Source organism: Panthera pardus, unplaced genomic scaffold (genome assembly GCF_024362965.1).
Source record: "Panthera pardus isolate Hobbes unplaced genomic scaffold, ASM2436296v1 HiC_scaffold_13, whole genome shotgun sequence".
Lineage (NCBI taxonomy): Eukaryota > Metazoa > Chordata > Mammalia > Carnivora > Felidae > Panthera > Panthera pardus.
In genome coordinates, this window is record NW_026526688.1 from 152,410,453 (window position 1) to 152,435,815 (window position 25,363).

Sequence of the window (25,363 nt, forward strand, 5' to 3'; positions counted from 1 at the left end):
TTTTCTTTTCTCTTTTTAAAAATATTTTATTGAGGGGCGCCTGGGTGGCTCAGTTGGTTAAGCGGCCGACTTCGGCTCAGGTCATGATCTCGCAGTCCATGAGTTCAAGCCCCGCGTCGGGCTCTGTGCTGACAGCTCAGAGCCTGGAGCCTGTTTCGGATTCTGTGTCTCCCTCTCTCTGACCCTCCCCTGTTCATGCTCTGTCTCTCTCTGTCTCAAAAATAAATAAACGTTAAAAAAAATTAAAAAAATATTTTATTGATATATAATTGAAATATAACATTATATTAGTTTCACATGTATAACTTAAGAATTCAATATATGTATAAATTATTAAATGATCACCACAATAAATCTAGTCAGCGTCCATCACCAAATACAATGACAAATGTTTTTCTTGTGACGAGAACTTTTAAGATCTACTTTCTTAGCAACTTTCAAATATTCATTATTAGTAACTATAGTCATCATACTGTACATTACATCGTTGGGACTTATTTATTTTATAATTGGATATTTGTACCTATTTCATTTACTTTAATATTCTTGAGTAAAGTTGATTTATTTTCTTACCATAATCTCACATATTTCCTGTTATGATTATTCTTATGTACCTTAAAAGTTTGTTGCAATTGTGAAGAGGATAATTTTACAAAATTTTTAATACATTTTTTTGTTGTTGCAAAAGAAAATTCTTCTTTCAATATTGTATGTCATATACATCCATAGTGTAGAACTCATTATTTCTAACAGTAATTTGAGGCCATTTGTCTTATTTCCTTTTGATCCCTACATCTAAAATATAAATCAAATGTCTTATATTAAGTGGCCATTGATAATGACTTCTAAATTTAGTTGTAGCATGCAAATGGTGATAGAACTATAAATGGTCTATGCGAACAAATTGGTCACAAATAATTGTCAAACATAAAAGACATAAACAGAGAAATAATAATAAACCATTAGTTTCTCCATCACCTTTTAGATTTCTTTTTCTTAGAATTATTTTTTAAAAAATTTCCTTAAGTTATCACTGCACCCAACATGGGGCTGAACTCATGACCCTGAGATCAAGAGTTGTGTGCTTACCAACTGAGCCAGCCAGGTGGCTCATTTTATTTCTTTTTTAAGGTTTTATTTTAAATTTATTTTAGGGGTGCCTGGGTGGCTCAGTGGGTTAAGCGTCCAACTTTGGCTCAGGTCATGATCTCATGGCTCATGGGTTCAAGCCCCACATCAGGCTCTGTGCTGACAGTTCAGAGACTGTAGCCTGCTTCAGATTCTGTGTCTCCCTCTCTCTCTCTGCCACCCCCCCAGCTCATGCTCTGCCTCTCTGTATCTCAAAAATAAATAAATATTAAAAATATTAAAAATAAGTAAATAAATATGTAAATAAATAACTACATTTATTTAAAATTTTATTTTAGCCACATATTTTTTAGGAAGCGCGTTTTTAGTGCTTAATCTTTGGAAAGCTCATATATTGGCCAATAAACCAGTATTAATAAAATATTTGTTATATATTTTTCCAAATTAAGAATGTATATAATTTATAAGAAAAACAAATTATTTATTACTTTGACTCAATCTTCTTTGGTACAAAATTCATATGTAAATCCATTTGGGATATATTGATAATGAATTCTAAAATTTTAACTTATAAGCTGCAAAATTTGTACCCCTAGTCCCCTAGAGAACTGTGATTTAAGAACTGATGTTTGTGTTTCCAAACTTTTGGATGTAGGCTGAAAAAAAAAAGTTGAATTAAGAAAACATAAGATCACGACAAATTAATTATTTGACTCCAATCAATGTTGGTCCAGCTTCTTGAATGGGTTATTCTATTCAGACAAGGTGATTTTCACTGGTTAAGGCACCTTTTCTTGGGTTTAGCCAGATTTTTGTCTCCATTCTTTTCTTATGACATATAATTGGCATATTTCAAATAGACATATGGTGCACAGCTGCATGATTCCATTTTTGAAAGCTGGCATACCTCTTCATCTATTTTGTTCCTTGACTCACTTCTAGAACTCTTGATGCAAATGCCCAGTTTCTTCTTTTAAAATGACAAATGGGGGGAAAAAAGCATTTTCTCATATACTTAATGTGTAGGTAATAAATAGGTATACAATAAAATTTCCCCAAAATGAAGTCTTCAGATCAGAAATACTGAATTTCCTCAGCACAGGGAAACTCAAGGAATTATTTAGGCATGAGGATGAAAAGACCAAGAACTTGAATAGTCAGAGAGGCTTGGAAACAAATCCAGGTTGTGGATGAATGAATAGCTTGAGAAACCAATATAATCTTTCCTCATGCCAATCTGGCCTGTTTCCACAGTGTTAATGTATGTGCAACATTAAGTCATTTCTACTTACTGGCTTTCTCTAGCACAGCATTAGTTTTAGCATGCCAATTAAAATAGGCAACAGATCTGAGATTTAAAATGCTCTGGAATAAAATTAATTATTCCAGAAGAAAATTAATTAAATTTAGATTTGTGATGTTTAGAACTAAACCTGTATCTTTTCAGAGTCCTGGTGCTCAAAAATGCCAAAGGCTTCCTTTAAAACTTGTTATACAATGTACTGATTCATTTGTATTAGGAGGATCTTGGTGGGTAACCTGTACAGTTTGACAGAGTGAGACAGACAGACAGAGGGGGAGAGAGAGAGAGAGAGAGAGAGAGAGAGAGAGAGAGAGAGAGAGAATGAGAGAGAACAAGAGATTTTGCACATATCTTAAGTGAGATTTGGTACTCAAATAAAGCCAAACCTGGAGAGGTCTGGTAAAGAAGAGAAAGAGAAATGCAGCTGTGACCTCACCTACTGACTCCCAGAAACCAGGTAAGTGGACAGGACCAGATAGGATAGTATTCTGGTCAGAGGATACCAGTGTGGACAGACGACCAGAGAGCCCCCAAACACAAAAACACTACATAAACACCTTGGCATTAACTTTAACTTCAGAGAAAAGAAGAAAAGAAGAAAAGAAGGAGGAGGAGGAGGAGGAGGAGGAGGAGGAGGGGAGGAAACTAGCATTTACTGAGATTCTCACAGGGCAGTATCAAGACCTCAAAGTTGAGTCTATGTTCAGTCACAGAGAAGATAAAATCACAATTCTTACAGGGCTACTCTGTGGATGAAATATATGCCTCTTCCAGTACAGTTTTTGTGTTTGATTCAGCACTCTCTCGACCCACATGTTAATGTATTCTCATACAACTTAACATACTATTTGGATCACTTAGGTTAAGCAACGATTTAGATCACTCATGGTTAAGCAACCATGTTTTTTGACTATTGAATAGTTTGGTTATCAAAAGATAGGCAAATGTGTTATAGATCCAGAATGATAAGAAAGTGAGGGGCATATGTTATAAACTTGGAGTCTTAAATACAAAATTCCACATATGGTCACTTATCTTTTCTTAATCCATTAGCAAAATTTACAGATTGATATATTTTAGGGATACAGCAAGACTAATAGAGAAGGCAAACATTGTCCCTGCCATTTCAGAACTTGTAATTTGATGTGAGACAAAAAGATGTGCAATTTTTGAAATGGAGAATAACTCTCCTTAAAAAGGTAAACATGGAACTAATTAAGTTAATTAAATGGTTAAAGACTAATTAAATGCTTAATTAATGAGAAGAAGTCTGAGTGGAGAAGGTTTGATGGGCCTCAAAGCTTACACAGTTCTGGAAGCCCTATTTTTAAAATAGGTACCAAAACTGTAATGATAAAATTAGGATCAGGTGGCTGGCACACTTGCAAGGTCTTGAAACCTTCGCTTCATTTATTTCAAACAATTTGAAACATAGCAGACATGGGTCATATCATGCAGTTTTTGGTTAGGTAAACAAATGTAGATTTCTATCAAAAATTCAGTGAGAAATCGCCAAAGCCATCAATTTTGTAGCTGACTAAAAAATAGGATAAAAAGTAAACAAGAATTCCAGTGAAGTCTGAGGCCATGGGAGGTAAACAAATGAGAGATGATGGCGGCTTGGCCTGCAATGGGGAAGAGCAAATGAGGGTGGTCCCATCACATGTGGAGACAGTGACGACAGAGCCTGGTAGAAGATCAAATGCAAGAAATAGAAACAGGTCAGGAATCAAGAAAGTTTTTTAGTAGTGGTGGCCTTTACTAAAGTGGAAAGGCCAAAGGAGGAATAGTTTGGAAAATTTATTTTAGAATCAATTGAACATGCAAGTGGGCAGCTACATGAAAAAGGTGGGATTGTGATGGTCGGGGAAGAAAAAGCTTGTGCTATCCATGGGAGGGGGCTGGCGTTATTCAAAACGTTTAGCATATTACAAAAAGCCATTCAAAAGTGTACAGACATTTGAAAAGGGTCAGTATTTACCCAGCATATTTTAAAGCAATCGCTTTGCTGAAAAGTAGCAAATTGGTGCACGGAGACTGTAGCTTTCTTCGCTTGTTACATGGTAATCTCTTCATCAGCATCATCAACAAGAGAAGATGCCATGTGTGCTCAACTGACAAGATCAACATATGCGACTGTAACATTGCCCAGGGTATATTTTATGAGATCCCAAGAAGAAGAGAAGAAGCTGTTCCCAGCTGACACATCATTGGCTCATTGTACATTCTCAAAAATTATTTGATGTGCCTTTAGAGATCATAATGTGAGAATTCTTTTCTCATGGATGACCCTTCGTGTTTACTACTATGACAGATAGTATTAAAGAGCTGTGTACTAGTAAGGAAAGCATGTAAGTACACAGACAATATAACAAATAAAATAAATAGCATAAATGCTATTATGATCAAGCACTTTGGAGAAGGATGCAACAGAGTGGGAGATCAGACAAGAGTTTTTGGAAAAGAGGATGACTATCTTAAGTCTAGGGAACAGGTAGTAGTTAGGGAATCAAAAAAACTAAATAAAAAAGATTCATTATCAGCTCTGCTGGCCACTTACAGTAGCAGCACTAACCTACTCGGTTTATCTCTGTAAATTTCAGGGGAAAGGCCTTCATTATATTGAGGCTAAACAAAAATCTGTTTCGGTTTAATTTTCATCCATGAGTGAATTTCTGCCTTTTGCAGCTGTACTAAGTGTGTCCACTTCCTCTCACTTGACAGGACTTCAAGTTTTCTCTTTCAAAGGTTTATGGCCCCAGTTTCTTAAACTATTTTTCAATAATACAGTTTTAGAACATTGACCATCCTAATCACCATCAGCTGGGCACAATCACTTTCTACAATGTTCTTAACATATGAGATATAGAGTTAAGCACACCATTCAAGCTGTATTTAAAACACCAAGAGGAATTAAAGGCAGAACTATTTTGTTTTTAGAGTACTAAAAACAACCATTCTAGTAGCTTTAAAGTGGTAGTTTTCACATAATCCATAATTTGTGCAATCAGACACATTTGTGCTTCACCAAAGGTTTCCATAGTTAGGCAGTGTGTTAAACATACTTAGAAGGTAGATTTATTACTTCAATAGATTTTATGGTTCCTTTGCAACCATTAGCGTCTATTGTGTGAATGTGAGTTTTGGCAAACTACATGACTACAGTGAATAGGGCATACACATTATTAAGGTCTTCATGAAATTTCTTAAGAACCTAATTATGTGTATCTAGCAACAGCAAGCACAACACAACGAAAGAAGATCTGGACATGCATGGGTCCTTTAAATAACTTAATAGTAAGACCACAGGGCTTTAATCTAATTGACCTTCAACATGTATCTTAGATTTAGAACAATGCTTATAAAAAGAGAGTGGGAAGAAAACATGTAACAGAATCAACTGTGATCAGAAAGGCAGGATAAAATTCAATAATTTGTAAGACTTCTTTCAAACTCCTCACATATCTTCATCCTGAGATTTTTGACCATAATTGGCATTTCAAAATTTGATAGGGAACAGCATATATACTATTAATAAGGCTTTTTTTGGTCAAATTAGTGATTTTTTTTAATGAAAAGAATAAGAAAGGAACAAACCTTAATCGAACTCATCAAATTTGTGTCTCTCCCACCAAATTATTTGCTAAAGTAGTTTTTGTTCTTTTATTGTATTTTGCTTTGTTTAATTTACATGTATACTAAGCAGAGAATTGGCTGGAGTGATCATGAAATACAGGAGGCAATGTGGAAGGCTCCTGACGAAATATAAAATCAGAAATCTTCACATGCCTGTCAAGAATGGCTGTCCAAATATTTTTCATGTGTACTGAGACTTTCTTGTCTACTGAACAGCCCAAAGGGGTGTCTTAGGAAAATGCGCATTTGAAGGGTGATGTGAGGAGACTTGTAATGATGTAAAGTAGAACTTGGAGAGTCACAGCCTATTAGCAAGGTTGGAGAAGGCAAGAATTGCTGTAGCCGCACTCCTTTTACTACTAAACTATTCTTACACTTTTGTTTTAAACAAGGACAATATATCTCACTTCCCAGAAAAAAATATATAAGCTGTCAAGTGGAAATTCTCTAGGCTTTTTGTTAGCAAACTACAAATGTACATGCACCATTGACCCCCACCTGGTTGCCTATTACAGAAGAAGTGCTGTTTTCTGTCTAAGGTTAATTTCTCCACTTGTGCTCTGAATCTCATCCCTTCTGTGCTTTTTGGAGACAATATTTCGTTAACAACCATATGTACTATGCTACAAATTATTTAAATGAAGAATAAATAACTAAATGAGTGAATAAGTTAATGAATAAAACCATGTAGAAAACACTCATTGCTCAAGTGCATGTGCATAAAAAGGACTTCTATTTCCCAGAGTCCTTATCTTCGTTGTTCATTGAAGTTAAGTATTTGAGGCTTAGAATGGGAAACAAATCTGCATTTTCTACCTATCCAGATTACTCTTTTGTGCAGTTAGATTAAAATACTTCATAGTCACACTGTCTTCAATATTCTAATGTTTATATAAAATCAATCTCTCTTGTCTCCTTTGAAAGAGAATAGGAATACCCTAACTCTTCAACTTTCCAAGTGGCTCTTGTTTTCTTGCCTGACTGAAAGGATAATAACTAGACACTGGCTCTGGTGGGGGGCGGGGGAGGGGGTGCTTTTACTTAAGGGTATGGGAGGAGAAATAACAGTGGTTATTGAGTAATGTTTTCACCTGTTTTTGTGATCTGATGCAGAGGAAAAAAACAAGCAAAAACTGCTTATTCTTACCAGATCCTGCTTCACTCACTCAGAGACCAGGTCAGTTAGAAGGGCTCTACATGTACATAATCTTACAGCAGGCTTCTGTTGGTGAGGAAAAAAAAGAAAAAAAAAAAAAAAGGAAGGAAGTTTTCTTGGTTCTACTCCACCTCCTAATCCACAAAACAATTTTAAAAAAATGGAAGACTTGAACTGTTATCTAAACTCAGTGATGGGTTTTCCATTTTTTAAATATGTATTACTATTTCAGTGTTGTTTCTAAAATGAATAGAAAAGGACTATAATTACTTAGTAAAAAGCCATATTTGGAACCTCATAAAATAAATAGATAATATCAGAATATTTTATCTTTCATAAATGGATACTTAAAATATTTTTTCTCAAACATTTTTATAAGGCATATCACAACTAGATAAATTCTCATTAAATTATTGTAAAGATGCCATATTTACACACATTTATCATCATTCAAGAGTCTAATTCCAGGCTAGAAAAAGAAAGTATGTACATTCTCCAGGGGAACACTCATTCTGAATAGGCAAATTCTTAAGGAATGAAGTACATTTAGATATCATATTTCATCCTTAGAATAGTCTCATCTAAAGAGTTTATTTAATTTTTTTCTTTTTTTTTAAATTTTACTCCATATAAATTGAGGGTCTAGAGTTGTTGTAGGTATATGCTTGTCTTCCTCTACTCTATCTTGTAACTATACATTGTTGATAATAATACAAAAGATAATAATACAAAAATACACTTTGGGAGAGATGCAAATTCATTTAACCTTGTAAAATTATTATCCTAAATATTACATCTTATTACACTTTGGGTTATGAGATGATTTTTTATCTATAAGCAAATTCCAGTCAACATTACTAATTGCCTTTATGTACATGTGTATTCTACAGATGCTCCTTTGAATCTGTTTTGACCTCTTGCATTTTCCTCATTAATTAATGAGCTTAAAAAAATCCTTATTGGTAGGAGCATCAGGATTTTACTTTTTGGAAAAATTTTACTTTTTTTTTTACATGCAAATAAATTTGTCAAAGAATGTAAAATCTCTATTGCATCCTAATAGGATTATACGTTTTCTGATAAAATTATTGATGAAAGATGTGTGAGTAAATTTCAGGTTTATGACTGTGAAAGTCAGTATGCATTTTCTATAACATGATGTATATTGTATCACCCATCACTATAAGTATTGTGGGGAATACTGGAGTTATTATAATCACTGTCAATTACACTTCAAAAATAAAGTTACAAAGATTGTTATATAACCAAAGAATACTTTGGAAGATTTGCATTTACTGGTGTGACTTAATTCTTTTTACACATATGATGAATTATTTACATAGTAATTGGGATTTTATTTGGCATAAAATTGATAACTAAAGATCTGAAAAAGTCTTAAAAGAAAATATGAAAGAAAGTGAGTCATGGGGACTCAAAGTGAAGCTGTAAATTGAATAATTATAACTGTTCTTTTTCTGAGTAGTAATTCTTTTAATGTTACAAACTCTCTTCTGTACCAATGGATATATACTCAGGGAGATATGACTTTGTCTAGACTGTGATCTAGGTAATTTTGAAATAACCATATATTTATATCTTCATCTGCTGAGAATACAACTACCACATAGAAAGACAATATTTCTCAAAACAATATAGGTCTTTAGATTTTACACATTGAATTTTTCATCCTTAAAACAAAAATCTAACTTCATCAGATCTTCCCCTTTGTATGCCTATACCCCATTCAGGGCCACGGTGAAATGGGATCCCTTTCACTGAGATTTCATTCCCTCATCCCACCCCATCAGGGTGATATAAGGTATAGGGAAGATATTTTCCTCCCCTTATTAGTATGAACCCTAAAAGTTAAGATCTAGAAACTTTTTTTGTGTAACTTATAATTCCTTCTCTGATGATTTTCCATAGTAGATAGATACCCACTGTAACCTTAAAGATTACCAAAAAGGGTATCTTTATGACTCATTTTAACCAACAAAATGTCATTACTGTAACATATTCTGAATAGTGAAGGAAATAACCAAAATGAAATTCTATTTATTTTTGCTCATAACTGTTCTTAAGTGCAATCACAGTTTCTTCCGTAGACCCAGTATATCAGCATTACCTGGGAGTTTGTTGGATGTGAAAATTCTTGGGCCAACTTAAGCCCTACTGAGTCAGAAGGGCTGGTGGTGGGCCTAGGTACAGGCCTTTCAGTTACGTATTATCACATTAAAGTTTGACAATCACTGCTTTTTAAAGCACTCAGAGATCATGTTAAATGCAAATTTATCTGAGGCCTGGGCCCCAGATTCTTCATTTCTAAAATCCTGCTCCTGAATGATCGGTCTGGGGGCCACATTTTGAATAGCAGTTTCCACAGAACTATGGTGAACATCTGAAATCAATCTGATCTTGGACACTGCTTTGAATTTGCTTATTTGTTTGCTGTGCGTTTATTTGGATGTTAAAACCAAGAAAATTCAGAAAACACAGTGTTTATTTTGAAGTCAAGAGCCAGAAAACTATAAGAAACTTGTTGGAAAATGATTAAAATATCTGTAGGTGTAAGAGTTTGCTTAAAATATAAGACATCATATATTGATTGAATAGGGATTTGATATATCACTTTATCAATACAAACATGAAAAGCATTGTCAAACAATAACTAAAATGGGTATTTTACAAAGTACAGTGAGTTCCAACCCTATTTCAAAAGCAAAAGCCCCGTTTTGATGTATGTGCATTGGACTACTGTTGCCACCTGCCATCTCAAATTGCCTACAATGATGCCAGCGTGCAATTATTGATTTATCACCACCGCCGTCAGCAGCACATAGCACTCAATCTCCAGTGAGGTAGCACCACTCTAACCTTTCCTGCTGGTGATTTAGACTTTCTCCTTTCCTTTCTATTTTGTTAATTCAAACCATGCCTAGATGGGTTGTCATAGCATGTATTTGCCCTCCACTGTCACATAATAGTTCTAGCTCATCCAAACAGCTTACATCTCTTTCAGGATTCTCAGCTCCCACTTGCATGATGTACTGGTGACCTTCGCTTCATTGGTATTCTGCAAATGTCAGAGATATGCTTGCCTCAGCTGCCTGGGCCCTGGTGAGCAGGTGGAAAAATGACCAGTTGAAAATGAGTTGTTAAGACCACTACAGTGAAAAGATTGATGCAATTAATTTTTCATTATGCACAGTGTCTGCGGATTCTAATCAGTTTGGATTGTTCCTCCTTTGAGGCACAAATAAAATGCAAATGGCTTTGGAATGAAAGGGAGAATTCTTTATGGTATAGACTTTCCAAAGCTGTAAAATGGCTCAGGACTAATCTGTGGTGGTAGAAATATTTTATGAATTAGGTCCTGGCAGGCTTATGTAAGTTCTTTCTGGGAAATCCAAGCTGTAGCAACTATAGGAAGCAGATTGAAAGGTAGATTTCAAGGGCACAGACAACAAATGGGAATGAGACTTGAGGTAAACTTTTCTGGATTGAAAAGAGAGTAGGGAAAATCAGGAATTTTTTTTTTTTGCTAAACTAATCGTGAATTAATATGGTACAATCTACAGTCATTATGTGGGTACACTATTTTCATAATCCATGCAAATAATTTGCAAAAACAGGAATACAGATTTAGAATTTTTTTTAGTCCCATGATAAAATTTTTCCCCTCTGACACATCACCTAAAATTTACTGTTGTAGATATGGCAACCATGCATCATGAGTGAACGTGAACAAACTAAATTATGAATATGCTTATAATATTATATATCCCATTTTTTCTTAAACTAAGGTCATCCCAATTATGAAACAAACAACTGACAATCTTTTATGGTTAGGGTGACTAGACAAATGTGTTTTCAATTATTTCAGTAAATGATACTGCCATTAAGTTAGATATTTATGTTATCTGGGTAGGATATTTTCTTTTATTTGGATTAAAATTGCTAAGAACAATGTAAAGGTACAATTTAAAATCTAATATTGGAAAATTATTACTAGTGGTCAACAGAAAAGAAAGGTGCTCCTTAGTCTTTTGGTGTCACAAGTGTTTTAGACTTGAAAGTTGATTCCTTTTAAAGATGTTCAGTTCATATAACAAAACGATTTGGATTTTTTCTAGGATATGTAATGCGGAATTAAAGTATGCTGCTCATGAAGTTATCTTTTGAAGTGTGATTTAAATTGAAGATAATATTTTTATGAGTTCTAAAAAGCTTTTTGCAGCATTATTTGATGACATGATTTAGGAACAAATAGTTGGAACAACCATTTTCCACTGTGGAGGTCTTTCTAACATGAGAAACTGAGAAAACCATACTTCAGCACTTTCTTAACAGAAAAGATACTAGTTATAATAATGCTTTGTAATGCTTTCTTACAAAACCAACTTGTTTTAGAAGATAGCAAATGTGCCAAATTTGAAGGTTCAATTTTTACAATGAATAAACTTTCAATAAGTCATTACTAGATGTGTACATTTTAAACCTGTCTCAATCGTCTCTTAAACATCAACTTAATGAAAAATCTCTTGTGAGTGCATTCAAAGTATGTGATATACAAACAAATCTGTCCTCACAATTGCCCTCAATAGAATTTTATTCTAGGTCTTACCAGTTGTGCCAAAACAATTGTCTACAATTCATAATTAGAGAATGTCTTCTTTTCTTTTCTTTTCTTTTTTTCTGTTTTCTTCTTCTATTCAATTCTCACTTCCTTTCACTTGCTCAAGTGAGCAAAGCAAAACAGGTTAAAAACCCAACTGATTTCAATAATTAAAAATCAGTTAAAAACCTCTCTTCTCTGCTTATGTATATTAAAAAATATTTGGTAATTCAACTCAGACTTCCTAATCTGTAGACAATATGGGCATAAAAAATTTGTGGGGAAATCCTGTCTTTATTAACTCTTTCAAAATACCACCTCATTCTCTAGATACTAGAAGAACATAGGTCAATAAATTTACTTTCATCTTCTGAAATTGTTATTATTCTAAAAACCACAAAATTATTCACTATGCTTATAGTCTACTATATTCTAACACCATGCTGAGACTTCATACATAAGAAACCATATTATCTCCATGTGTGATTTCACATTATTTCTAGAAAGAGAGACTTTCATGCAAAATAATTATAAATGTGATATACATATAACATATACATATACATATATGATATATATTTGTTATAAAAATAGAAATATGCAAAGTGTTATGGACACATTGAGGAGGGAATTTCATCTCTTTAGAGTGCATTCTATTCAAGAAGAACCTGAGAAAATGAGTAGATAGCAAACAAATTCAGGTTAAAAAAGAGATTTCAGGTAGAATCTGTTGACTGATCCAACGCTTATGTGGTGGCTATAAAATACTAGCATCTCAGGAATAAAATCTAGTGGCAATAATGGGTTAAGAATTTTGAAATCTGGGTGTCAAATGCATTGAAATAAATGTGCTAAGAGAGAGAACAAGAGACAGAATGGTTAAACATATTAGGAAAAGTACCCAGGTAAAAAATAAAGATCCAATGAAAGAGAATGACTGGGTCTAAAATAAAAATGTATATCTATATCTACATCTATAGATATTGATATATTGATATATAGATATATATATATACACATATATATATACATAAAATAAAAGTGTGTATATATATATATACACACACTATTAATTTATTTACATTAGGATATTTTATTGAATATTCAATTATCTCTGAACGTTGACTTTATCATATATGATTTTTTTTAATTTCAGGATAAGAAAGGGAACTTGTTATAAAAGTAGGGATGTTAGATCTGAGGGTTGAGAATCATTGTTCTATCTATGAAAATTAGCTTCAAAGTATAATCTAGTTTGCAGAAAATATTAAGGAAATTAATTATATAAGAAAATTGATTTGATATGAAGATGGAAGAGAACACACTATTAGATGTCTGCCTGGGTGGAGAAGTGGAATAAAGAGATCTCTTTGTCATTTCAACTCTCTCGCATAATTAGATCTTAAACTATAACATTAAAGTCTGTCTTATTCACTCTGCAAATGCTAGGTAGGTAGCAGTATCAAAAAATCTTATAATGGTTCTCTTTTTCACAACAAAAAGCTTATCAACTTGTGGACCCAAGATTCCCAAATTTCTCACAATTTTCTAAAACCCAGTGTGGAGTGGTACCACTCCATTGAACCCTTGGATTAGAATATTTTTGAGTGAGATAGAACAAAGATATAAACATGGTTATGTTTGACATTTCATTTAGTTTTACTTTTTCTTCCACTCACCAAAAGATGTATGTTTTAACCAACTATGTGAAATACATACATATATATGTGTGCGTGTGCGTGTGTGTGTGTGTGTGCGTGTGTGCATAATCCCATGTTTAAGTGTGGCCTTGCATCTTATTACTAGCAGTGTAGTTAGTCTATAACCAAGTAGCTCATTAGCATCACCCGAGTATTTCTTAGAATTACAGAATCTCAGGTCCCTCCACAGATCTATGGAATCAGAATTTGAATTTTAATAAGAGATTCAAGTGATTTCTATGCACATTAAAGTTTGAGAAGCACTGGTCTAGTATTTTGGTTGAACAAATGACCATATGTTTCCATACATTTTTATAATTATTGAAAATGAATGCTTTAAAAATCCTTTTAGAATTGGGGATTTTCCCTCCAATAATGATATATCACATTAGTAAGTTACACTCTTACATATGTTTAGCAAGGTCAAAGCCAAATGAGTTGTTTGGATTTAAAGATTTGAGAAAGAGATGGCTAAGAGTTCAGAGTTTGATTGGTTTCAGTCTATCATCTAAAGAGTCAGTGGAAAGGAAGTAAGATATAAGTGTTCAAAATGGGTGAGAAGAAACTTCTAAGATGAGTGTGGAAAGTCTCTAACCTGTATTTGCAATGTTGATGCATACTCTTCTGTAAAATTGTTCTGCTTGAGAATATACTTGAGATTTGAATTCATACCAGTTCTCTTCTCCCACCTAACATTTTACAATTGATTTAAAAAATAAAAGACTGATGTAGTTCCCAACCATCCCAAACCGTGTATACCTCAGGGTGTAAGAAGGTTGAGGGAATCAAATAATGTATAGTATAAAATTTGATGTCTGAGAAGATCCCTTTAGTGAAGTTACACTAAACTGGCAGCAAAGCATAATGTCTTTTCTTTTTCTTACATGCACTTCTGTAAAAGGAAAAACCTGGCATTTGAAATGGGATCATTTTGGATGTTAGAATTCAGATATAGTATAGAGAGATTGGATTGCTTTAATGGGCCAACTCTTTTTTATCCCTAAATTATTGTAAAAAGTATATACTAAGATTCCTAACATTTACCACTTCCTATTATATGGGAGTTGTATCGATCATTTTAGCTTCATAAAATGTTGCCTTCAACTAATAGAGTAAATAACAATAGAATAATAATAATCATGGAAAACTCTTGACAGAATTTATTTGTTTATTTGTTTGTTTGTTTGTTTGCAACCAACAATGGGCCTCTGCAACCAACATGGGCCTCAAACTCATGATCCTGAGATCAAGAGTCCTCTGACTTAGCCAGCCAGGTGCCTTGAAAAAACTTGTTTATTGGTTTACTTAAGCAGAAATAAGAAACTGAGAAAGACATGACTTGAATGGCTGAAAAACAAATTCTTTTTCAAATTGGGATTTGAAGTCCATACAAATCAGAAAGAGTTCAACAATTGGAATTACTATAATCAACCCCCTTCCATTCTCATATTGCTTTTATTATAAGGATTTGATAGTGTTTACATTTATAAAAAAGAAAAGAAACGATTGGAAGCTAAACAGTGCCTCCTTTTAAAAGTAACTTTCATTCACTGATTTCTGAAAAAGCTATCTCATTAAAAGATGCATTTATAAAATTTAATATTTATCAAAATATGTATTACATTTGTTTTGATCAAGCATGTACAAATAATAATAACTTTACTTGATTAAAAAATTCTTTTTTTAATGTTTATTCATTTATTTCAAGAAAGAGAGAGAGCCAGGGAAGGGCAGGGAAAGAGAAGGAGAGAGAGAGAATCCCAAGCGGGGCTTGAACTCACAAACTGTGAGGTCATGACCTGAGCCGAAATCCAGAGTCAGATCCATAACAAACTGAGCCACGCAGGCACCCTTATAAGAAACCTTTCATAATATTTTTATATACAAACTTATAGAATCAGAAAAAAGTAAACAAAATCTAAATACATACATATTTTTGTATGCGATATTTTTAATTTTGAGAAGTCTAGAGAACCTTGATAAAATTACATCTAACATTAATTATATTTTTTAAGGTAAAATTCTCTTGGGGAAAACAAGAAAAAAATATTAGCTCACGGAGAAAAATAAATATTATAAATATAGTATCTAAAATAAGAGTTTGTATATTTTTAAATAACTATGGTAGTATGGAACCATCATGATGTTTAGATTCCTTTGGTATATTTAAAAGAGATGTTAACTATTTATTTAAAAGTGTCAATATATACAATAGGCTAAAAACCATAATATTTGCAATTAGAGGCTGAATTTACTGTGGCCTGATAAAGCTTAAGTTCAGGGCCCTCATTTTATTTGCACAGGCTTTTTTCCCTTTTCCCCAGCCTGGGAGGCTCTAACAGCATGTTTATAAAGCCATATGTTCTTATTAAATTTTCAAAAACAAGTTAATTTAAGTGCAATTGTTTAAGACCTCTGTCACATTCCAATTCTACTTAACTTGCATTGCATCTTTTCTGTGTATGCTTTTAAAGTGGCTTTGGAAATTTTGCAATCAAAGAGGAAACTGAGTTAGTGATACATTTAGTTTGGACTTAGTGCAATACATGTATATAATCCAAACTCACTTTGTGTAGAGATATTATTGTTAGCTGTTCTACTGTAAAAATGACTTTCATGGGTCTTCTTACCACCCACTGTGACAACTCATCATTACCATTACAAGGCTAGAGTCATATTACGATATGAGCAATTCCAGTGCATCCAGCACTTGAAATATGTGGACAATGGAGAAGAAACAAGGTTTGAGAAGTCAAGAGCCAGAAGCGAGTCTGAGAAAAATTCCTCCAGTCATTAGATTTATAGAGTTGTTAGTAGAAGATACTTACTGATGTCTATTTCAAACAGAAATTATCTTCTCCTACTTTTGACAATGAATGCCATTTTGATGAGAAGAAATATACCATAACATTTAAATTCCATAGGAATTATAGAAAATAGACATTTTAGAATTGGGGGTGTAGAGAATAAAAACTTTGCAGTACCACAAATAGTAAGTATATATCTTTGTAAAGTCACATGTACTGTGTATCCCAACCAAAATAATAGAAAATAAATTTTGACCAACTATGTTGAAAGAACGATTGATTGTCTTTCTTTTCTCTGTGGAAAGAATTACAAAATCATAGTAATATGATGACATGATCAAAAAGTATGCTGCCAACAATATTGAAATGAGAAACAGTATTACAGATGAGTATCAGACAGTAAACTAATACAAATATGCTATTCTCCTGGATATTTTTTGTTTGTATTGCTGACCAGTTTTTTTATTTTAATCTTATTTTGTTGTGATTTCTTATTTTATAGAAATGTTGTATTTTATCAATTTTTTATTGTTTTTTTTTTATTTTTTAAACATTTATTTATTTTTGACAGACAGAGTGAGCAGGGGACGGGCAGACACAGAAGGAGACACAGAATCTGAAGCAAGCTCCAGGCTCTGAGCCATCAGCACAGGGCCGGATACGGGACTCGAACTCATGAACTGTGAGATCATGATCTGAGCTGAAGTCAGACACTTAACCAACTGAGTCACCCAGGCGCCCCAATAATTTTGTGTTTTTTTAAAACCAGTTCTGTGTACATAAATTCTGTCTCACAAAACGAAGTCCACTTTCATTTGCAAAGATTTAAACTTAAAGAAAAATATAAACATGTAGAAATATATTTAGAAATATGAAAGATATATATATACGTTTTACATGTTGTGTATTATATATACTATATATACATATACCTATGTGTGTATTATATGCATATTGTCTATATACACTATATATGTATTATATGTATATTATGTATATTACTCTTTGCACAATAATTTTGGAACAATATTTTAGAGCATAAAGAAGTAAAAGTATTTTTAGGCTATTGGTATAAGAGATAAACATGTATGTAAGTAAACAGTTGCAGCTTCCCAATGCTGCCTTAGTTCCCCTAGCAAGGAAACCTACGATTTCATTGTTGATATAACCCAGATGGAAAGAAGATGCACAAGGCCAGAGAGGTCCATGGCCTCAGGTAACCTGTCTAGAATGTCATTAGTTTGGGGAGGAGCCACATAGGCACATCATGGTCTATATCTTACCATCTGTATAAGGACTAACTGTACCACTGTTATATAGCTGTAACTTCATCTGCAACACTAAGCCTACATCTTGGTTGATGTTTTATAAAAATCTGAAACTAAATACAGACTGTTTTAAGCTAACATTTCAATATTATTTTAGAAGTAACCAATTGCTATCATCCATGATTATTTTATGATGTGGCTATCTATATAACTTGACAACATGGTAAACTGCACACAATCATATTTTATGCAGATACTACTTTGAAAGAACACTTAGACTAATTAAAGTATACATCAGTTAAAAATTCAGATGAATATGGAAATTGTGTGGTTTTAAAAAATCATCAAAATTACAGTAGTTATATTAAGATGAAACAGATCCTTGAAATTATCATGAAATTATCTCATCTTAAACTGCAAGGCAAATATGACATATAGATAGTAGAAGGGGAATTTTTAAAAGAAGAAATGCTGAGAGGTTCACAAGTGAATCATAGTAGTACTCAGAAACGACATCATATTTAATGGTGTGAAAATGAGAAAACGAGATAGTCGTACATCCTGGGAAGCCTAGAGTCATACAACATAAGAGTTTCCTGGCTGAGCCCATAAAAGACTTCTGTTTAGCATCACTACATGATACTCTCATTTGAGGCCAATTCAGAAAACCTTTTTTTTAACAGCACCAGGCCTTGAGTCTGTAAGGTTTCCCACCCTTTCTTTGTTATGAACGAGTTTGGCCTTTTACTGCTTTATCCACAGATTTGCAATTTTGTATTTTTCACTTCTGTGTTTTTAAAGTTGATATTTATTGCTAATACTTTTTTTAAAGCTCTTGTAGAATGAGGCCTGCAGTGTCTGAAATGTGTCTTTCAACAAATGAATAAACAAACAAAAGAAGTATTCTAACAAACCTTTGTGATTTCAAATGGGGAATTTTTATTCAACTAATAAATGCCCTCGGAACTACTGATTTTCTTATTAGCAGTCATCCTAAAACATTTCAAATGCTCTCTGACCATGATAACAATGAAAGTTCTGCTGCAATGAATATTAATAGCATTTATTCTGAGCACTGAACATTAATATATCAGAGGCAATACTCTTCTATTTGACACTTTGGGGAACAGTTTTTGATAAAGAATCAGAAAAGAGATTTCAAGTGACAATCCTACACCAGCCCTCAGGGGTTGACAGGATGACCTAATCGGTGTTATGAAAACTCTTATTCTCGTGATTGACTGATTAATTTTCTTCATGCAAAAATGTTATTGCTATCCTATTTTCCTTGCTTTCTTTGCCTTATCTCTTTTGAGAAATAACAGGGTATGTTAGAAAGAAATGCAAGCAATCAGACATCAAAATTATATTCTCTGTTATTCATCATTACTAAAGAATATACAGCGTTCTGAATCTACCACCAGCACTCTAACACTTGAAGAGATTTAATCGTAAGGTTTGGCATATCAAACATATGTATGTGAGTATGTGTATCAGATTTGATTCAACTGAATGCACTGTAGTGTTTAGGTTAACATATGATACCAGAACTAGCAGTTACTCAGGAAAGAAAAACAGGATGGTTACAGAAAATTGTATAGAATTGTATCAAAATCTTACCGTATTTTGGTCAATACGGTCAGCAATAGGCTTTTGAAACTTATTCACAATGAACATTTTTAAAAACCATTTTTCTCTCTATAAAAACTTTTACTTGGTCCTATATTTTGGATATAAATATTCTACCCTTTCTATATTGAACATCCTGATAATGAGATTATGGGTATGATGAACATTATGGGTATGGCAGAATAAGTAGGTTTTCCTAAGGGTGCCACCATTAGGATGTTTTCTCCCAAATTTAGTTATTTGAAGAGGTATGGAGTGTATGTTATCTGCAAGGGCATTCATTTCTAAGTAACTTGAAGCACAAACTTACACCAGTCATTTCAGTCCATTGTTATTATGTATATTTCTATTCCTCTAATTTTTGTAAGAGAAAAAAAACAATTTCCAAATTATCAACATATTTATGTCTTTTCCTCACTTATAGAATAATATCTTATCCAAAAGGATGCTCCACCATTACTAGAGAATATTTAAGTTTTGGGTAGTAACTCTGTCATCACTCCTTGACCTCTGTTCTCATTTCTATATCCCTGTTTATCACCAATTATCTTATTTTTTTCATTAAGAGCAAAAAAATAATGCTTAAGAAAAAAAACAAGTGATTTTTTACTAGGAGGTCATTAGGCTCCATATATCATTTGCCAATATGAGGTATCATTAATGTAGTAGTGTCAGTTTTTTGGTGTTTTTTTTTTTTTTTTTTTTGGAAAGAAAAGAGTTCTTGGCTTATTTAACTTTGTGTATTCTACTATAATGAGCAAAACTTATATTCATGAAAAATATGCTACATAAAAATACCTCATGAAATTTAAACTATTTTATTATTTGTGGATATACCTTTATACCAATAAGATTAAGCCTAAAAATATTCTGTTCATCTGGATTTATTTCTGGGAAGTTGGACTATGTTGACTTGTACTGTCAAAAAAGATTTGACATATTCTTTTTAAAAATTTTTTTTAACGTTTATTTTTGAGGCAGAGAGAGACAGAGCATGAACGGGGGAGGGGCAGAGAGAGAGGGAGACACAGAATTGGAAGCAGGCTCCAGGCTCTGAGCCATCAGCCCAGAGCCCGATGCGGGGCTCGAACTCACGGACCGGGAGATCGTGACCTGAGCTGAAGTTGGCCGCTTAACCGACTGAGCCACCCAGGCGCCCCAACATATTCTTAATAAACTATATTTTAAGTCATTTCCCTTTACTAATCTTCAAACAAAGAAACTATGAGATACTGTAATGAGAATATAATTGGAATTCTGAATAAATATCTGTCTCTCCTCCTTCTTAGCATCAGTGATAGTAAACAATATATTTCAGAATGTTTAAGCTCAGTTTCCTTATTTGTATAAGATGAGAAAACACATAATGTATATGAAAATTCTTGGTATATCAGAGTCAATTTTATATACATAGATGGATAGATAGATAGATACATACATACATACATAGTAGATAGATGATATAGATTCAGATATAGATATATCTGCATGTAAGTGTGTGTGTATATATGTATGTGTGTCTGTGTGTACACATATATGTATATATTATACAATTATACATACATACATGTATTATATAATTATATACATGCATATACGTATATAATTTTATATACACATATATACACATATATGCATTCATTACATACATTACATAGAGCAAATAAAACAAAATTTTATATATACATATATAAGTATACATGAACTGACAAACATACACAATAGATCCATATCCCCTGCTTAATAATGCATACATTTTCTTTTTAAATTCTGTCCATATATTATGCTTTGGGATATTAAGAAAAACAACCATGGTGGAAATTCTTGTCATTTAAAATCTCTGGAAAAAAATCTGTAATAGCACAATACCATTAAACTACAACTACCAATGTTTGATCCATTGGAAAGGTCTATTAAAACTTCTGAACCAGGGCGCCTGAGTGGCTCAGTCGGTTAAGCGTCCGACTTTAACTCAGGTCACGATCTCGCGGTCCGTGAGTTCGAGCCCCGCGTCGGGCTCTGGGCTGATGGCTCAGAGCCTGGAGCTTGCTTCCGATTCTGTGTCTCCCTCTCTCTCTCTGCCCCTCCCCCGTTCATGCTGTGTCTCTCTCTCTGTCTCAAAAATAAATAAACGTTAAAAAAAAAATTTAAAAAAAAACTTCTGAACCTGTTTTCCTCCTGCCTGGGGGACATGTTATAGGATAATTCCTTGATTTCCATATTTGACCTACAGGATTGACTCTTCCTTCCTCATGAATTTTCCTAAAGCAGAAATAATAACCTCAACACCCGCTACTTATATCAGAGTACATTAAAAGGACACGCATTAAATCTAAAACATGTTCTGCATAGTCCTGAAGGTAAAGTAAGACACCAGCTGCAGAAACAGTAGATTTCATCAGGGTCTGCCCTACCTTCTGCTCCTTTCCCTCCCTCACTGTTGCATACTCTTATTTCAAAAGTGCAACTTTGTAAGGAACTCGGAGCTGGTGCTGTTTTGGGAGGGAGATCTAAGAAACTTATTGTTTCTTAGTGTGGAATTCTCTCATGTAATCATTCTTTTATTTATATAAACAAAATGTCTTTATTGGAGGTCAGCTGTGTACTTGGCAAGGTATTGAGGTGATAGGAATCAAAAGAAAATTTCTTGCTCTCAAAGATTACACTGTATCATGAGAGAAAACACTCAGTCAAATGAACAGGCAGATTAATAAAACAATTGGAATATGTGTAGAATTCTATGATAGCATCCAATTAAAGTCTGAGACAGAACATTAAAGGAAAGAGAGATGCTGGGCCAGTGGGTGGGGGCAATGAGATATTTTGGATTTTTCACTGTTTTTTCATGACTGAAAGCCCCTAACTCAAAGAAACGTGGTCACTCACTCATTGGTCAGTCGAAAATGAGACAGAATTGTTTTATAGTACAGTAATAGATGAGGAGGGAGTGTCTCCCCAGCTTTTGACTGGACTTTAGAGAAAGTCTGAGATGGTCCTTTGCTGCAGCCTCTTGGATTGGTGAGCTCAAGTGCCATGGAAGTAACAGGGAGTCTTGTCACAGAACTTAAGGCAAGCTGTGAGCTTCAACGTTGGCTGCACATTAGAATCACCCGAGATTTTTTAAACCCCAGAACATAGTACGGGCAAATTAGACAAGGTTTTCTTCAAGTGGAACTCAGGACCCAGGATTTTAAAAAGCTTCTCAGATATTGAATGGAGTCAAGGCTGAGAACCATTGAATGAGGAAATCATTTTCTTTTTCTATTTTTTTGCTAAGGAATCTGCCTAATACATTTTAACTGAAAATTGATGCTCCCCCCACTACAAAAGTCTCCAGCTACCCAGATAGAAAGATCCTGTTGGATTTCAGGCCTTTATAACAATAAGTGCCAAACTCAAGTGTATTTGTGTGTGTGTACAACCGCAAACACTTTAGTGATAACCTTGTAACTTAATGAATATATTTAGAATAGTCAGTCCAAGGCTCTTTTTTAAAGCCAACTCTTTCAAGAAATGAAAGAAGTTTGGTGGTAGTAGTTTACCGGTAAATATAAGGGAGCCTTATCAACTCTAAATTTTGAGCAAAACTAACTTCCTTTGGAGAAGCACTGAAGATTCTTTAACCTCTTCTGAATTGTGTTCATAATTGAACACAGTGTTTTCTAAGTTCATTCTACCTATAATATATGTAGTTTTATTAAAAGTACTAAATGTTTTTAATAAAATATATTTATTCCACTTTCTTAGAATGAAAATGGAATTTCCCCAAAATGCCCCAGTGGAATATAAACTGCCATTGAAGAAGAATACCCCTCTGAGACTCTAGGCAAAGGAAAGAGGTCAGGGCTGACTGCTGTTCATTCTCATTGCCTGTGACACATGCTCATTTAGTCCTTACATTATATCTTATGAAGGCTTTATTTTTATTTGTCTGTTACAATTATTTTTTATTGCTTTGGGAAGAAGACAATATCAAATGGATTTGGCAAATGTCAGATTTCTGCTGTTCAGACTAGGAATTTCTTTAAAGCTTATATCATTAAAATACTTTTAAATTCTTGATAAAGGTATGTTTTATAAAGCAGAGAATTTTAATCAGAGATGATTTGATGTATGACATATATTTATGAGATCTGAGCTAAGGGCCTACGGGCATTTTAAATACCAGTTCAATGCATTAGGTGTCCTTTGTTCCACAGTTTTGTTATTTTCAGAATGCTCCAACTCCTTATTTTCATCGAATATTGCTTTATAGGTGAGTGATAGTGGTTATCAGAACATCTCCCTTTCTGCATATTCATGAAGCATTTTTACTTTCCCTACCAAGAAGAAAAAAGGGAAATATATTATTGAGAAAGAAACCTCATTGAAACTGAGGTGGCCTGCTTCCGGAATGGTCTTCGTTGACAAAGAACTTGTTATTCTTTTCTGTAACAAAAAGAAAAATACCATTAAAGACATCTAGACAAAAAAAAACATGGTATGGAAAAGGTGAGAACAGGTCGGTGAGGGTTGGTTAGTTCCTTATTTTTGAAAAAGCAACATAGAGTTCTTAAAACTATTTTAGATATTTGGTCTTTGAATAACACATACTTGGGTTTCAATTTGTGCCCTGGCGCTAATGAGATGTGTGACCTTTGACAAATTTTTCAAGTTCTCTACATCTTTGTTTCCCATTTGAACAATGGAGATAATGGCATCAACTTTTCAGGGTTGTTTTGAGGCTTTGACAGAGTGCCTGGCATACAGTTAGGACTAGGTAAATATTAGTTCCCTTCCTTGCCTGCTTTATTTAGTCTCTTGCCTGTTAGTGAGGAAAATAACTGAAAGATCTTCTAATAGTTCCCTTACCCCACATTGTTCCTGTCAGTGAGGCAACACTATGTAAATCTCTGACCATTAGCATCTCCTTCTGGTTCTGTGAGTCCACAGAGTACCTTAGGGTTGCTTTCGCCACCTGCCTGATGTACGGCATCCCTATAGTCCCTCTGCTCCCTTTCTTTTATCTGCCTCCTTAGCCTTAAGCAAGAAGAGGAACGGGGAGAACAGAGAAGCAAAATTTCTATCTTGTAAACAGGGGTCCCTACTACCCATTTTTATGCTCTGATTCCCCATTCTCCATCCTCACTGAGAGTGAGGGACTGAGATTCTGTACAGTTCTGTCTTTGGGGAAATGTTGAGGACAGAGATTGTCTAATGAATGAAGCAAAACCATATACTAAAAAGACAGCAAACCATTCTTCTGCAGAAGGTAGTTAACATTTTGAAAACAATTTATTTGGCAGCACTACTGCATATAATCATAAACCAAGTCAAACAAGATGAACATATGCACATTGTTGAGCTGAGTGGTAGAATGGCTTTTCCAGCAGCAACACACCTGCGTAACAACATAATTTCCAGGTAAATAGCTCTTTTATCGCTAATTAGAATTGAGTTTGAGATATTGTTTTGAAGCTCCAGTCGAGAAGCCCAGCTATTCGCACAACCCTGACTGAAGAATCATGTCCCTAGAGCTGAAAAGGTCATTCTCGCATCGTCTTTTGTTCCCACATTACACTTGCTGAAGAAGAGGGCAGCTCCTGAAACTGTCGCCTTGATCTTCAGCAAGTATAGATTGGTGGATGCTACCACCAGATAACCTTCACACGTGGTCCCCTTACTCATCTTTTTCATAAACAGAAATTCATTGCTTAGTATGCTAAGGGCAGAATTTGAGTAAGTCCAGGGCTGACATTATAGATTATAACATAATTTACTCCACTCGTCTTAGTACATATAATTCCTGGGATGGGCTTTTGAGCCAATACCAAAGCCGTTTTTAATCTCTCATTTTACTTTGATCTGAAGTCCTGATTCCTATGCTCTTTCATGCTTTGAGTGAGAATTTTAAGGAACAGTGGGGAAAAATAAGATAAACCAAGGGACTTTTAAACACTATTGGTTTGAAATCAGCTGGCACTTAAATCTGCTCCATGAAGAAACATCCTTACGAAAACAAATCTAGAATACAGCTGAATCAGGTACAGCAATGAATTAGCTCTGGCTCTCTATGATTTTCTTCACCATGTAAAAACGTGAAGATACCAATGTTAGACAAAAGAATGAGGAAAAAAAGTCAAGGAAACATCTCTAAGTATAGATATTCAAGATCTTCATT